The 2,344-nt window shown below is 36.0% G+C and overlaps 1 long non-coding RNA gene across 1 annotated transcript in view; it reads right to left on the bottom strand.

Annotated features, from left to right (window-relative positions):
• LOC107655103 (uncharacterized) overlaps positions 1-361 on the bottom strand; it is a 1,336-nt gene extending 975 nt beyond the window's left edge. The window contains exon 1 of the long non-coding RNA XR_001630395.1: positions 315-361. This is a non-coding gene — a long non-coding RNA (uncharacterized LOC107655103). The remainder of the gene's footprint in view (positions 1-314) is intronic.
• Between the last annotated feature and the right edge of the window lie 1,983 nt (positions 362-2,344).

The raw sequence follows: 2,344 nt of genomic DNA, 5'->3' as shown, positions 1-2,344 counted from the left end.
ACACTTAAGACTGGAGTAATGATGCTGAAAATTCAGCTTTGCATTACAGGAATAAATTAGATTTTAATGTATATTAAAATAGAAAAAAACTTTATTTTACACCGTAATAATATTTCACAATATTAAATTTTTTTCCTGTAGTTTTTGATCAAATAAATGCAGCGTTGATGAGCATAAGAAACCCCTTTAAAAAACATAAAAAATCGTTCTGATCCCAAACTTTTGAACGGTAGTGTATATATATATATATATATAATATAGTATATATAGTGTATATATAATATAATTTATATATAATATAGTGTCATATTTACCGTTTGCCACGGGCGATCGTTCTCAGTGTCTGTCGATTCTCTAGAAGGATGTAAGTGTGAATGCCAGACGTGATCTTGGGCTTTTATTTGAATATTACGCATTAAATCAACAACCTTGCAAGAGGTGGAGAAGAGATATATTCACTGAAGGATGGAAGTGAATGCATTTATTATCATTTGTTTTGTCAGTCTCTTTCTCTTAAAGGGATAGTTCACCCAAAATCAAAATTTTGTCATCATTTATGTACTCATCCTCATTTACAGCTCTGGAAAAATTTAAGAGACAACTCCAAATTTTCTGAAATCAGCATCACGTATGGCAGCCATTCCATTTCCAGTGTCTGTTGAATTCCAACACAGACACACCTGCATAATGATTAGGTGATCACCTCAATCAAATCTTATATAACGAGGAAAAGTATATAAACCACCACTGTGCATTCTGTGTATTTGTATTCTGTATTGTGTTGTTTCAAATTAAAATCATTGTGATAGCAATGATATAAAGTTTTGAGTGAGGAAATGAATGTTTCAGTTCTGTCTTAACTGGCAGAGGGATACAGCGAGTGTCGGGTTGCTTCCATCCATAAAATTTCAAAGACAGAACAAGGTCAAGCTGAAGACCAGCAGAGGGTGAAAATCACTCTCAACAACCATAGGATCACATCATGTGACCTAAAAAGAATGGCAAACGGCAGCTGGGGTGAAGTGCACAGCGAGAACAGTTCGAAACAGTACAAAGCTAGAAAAAAACCTTCATCAATGAGAAGCAAAGAAGAAGAGCCAGGCTGAGCTTTGCCTAAGACCATAAGGATTGGACCGTAGAGGACTGGAGTCAGGTCACCTTCTCTGATGAGTGCAATTTTCAGCTTTGCCCAACACTTTATCGTCTAATGGTTAGACAGAGACCTGGAGAGGCCTACAGTGGTTTTGCACCCACTGTGAAATTTGGTGGAGGATCTGGGGGAGCTTCAGCAAGGCTGGAATTGGCCAAATTCATCTTTGTGAAGGGTGCATGAATCAAGTCTCATTCAGGGTTGTCCTGAAAGAAAACTTGCTTCCTTCTTCTCTGACAATGTTCCCCAACTCTGAGGATTGTTTTTTCCAGCAGGACAATACTCCATGCCACACAGCCAGGTCAAGGTGTGGATGGAGGACCACCAGATCAAGACCCTGTCATGGTCAGCCCAATCTCCAGACCTGAACCCCACTGAAAACCTCTGGAATGTGATCAAGAAGAAGCCAGGCTGCTTGAATTTTTGTGCCAAGAGTGGCATAAAGTCACCTAACAGCAATGTGAGAAACTGGTGGAAAGCTGTGATTGAAAATCAGGGTCAGTCCACCAAATATTGATTTCCGAACTCGTTCGAAGTTAAAACATTAGTATTTTGTTGTTTATATAAATTAATGTAATTAATTAATGCTTATGTGCATGAATATGAACTTGTTTTCTTTGCATTTGAGGTCTGAAAACATGGCATCTTTTTTTTTTTTATTTTGATCCGTATTTTCTGCAAAGAAATGCACATTCCTTTTGTGTGTAAACATACTTAGCAAAAAAGCTCTTTCTGACTTCTGAAATAAAAATGTTAATTTTACTCAAAAACATACCTATCATTAGTAAAACCAGAGAAACTGATAATTTTGCAGTGGTCTGTAGTGTTTCCCTTTTGTAATTCACATATTTTCTTTCGTTATAATATCCTTTCCTAAAGTGTAAACCTGTTGAAAGGTTTACTTTTGTATTCTTTATTGTGTCGTTTTCTAATTAAAATCATTGTGATAGCAATGATCTACTGGAAAGTATTATACTTTTGCCTGTCTTTTACGTATATTTTTTTCAGATTCTCCAAAGCATTGCTAATCATGTCTTCTTTCCAAAATAGCATATGAGGCCCTTTAATGATTTTGTGAAAAGCAACTTTAATGCATCCAGAAGGTTTGATTCTAGCATATAACTCATTTTTTTCTTTTTGTCTCTAGTGTAGATTTAGAATCGTTGGAGTCCAGGAAAATGTCCTCTGAACAAA

This window comes from Sinocyclocheilus anshuiensis, unplaced genomic scaffold, assembly GCF_001515605.1.
Source record: "Sinocyclocheilus anshuiensis isolate Anshui unplaced genomic scaffold, SAMN03320099.WGS_v1.1 scaffold515, whole genome shotgun sequence".
NCBI classification, from domain to species: Eukaryota; Metazoa; Chordata; class Actinopteri; order Cypriniformes; family Cyprinidae; genus Sinocyclocheilus; species Sinocyclocheilus anshuiensis.
This window is presented reverse-complemented; position numbering and strand designations above follow the sequence as displayed.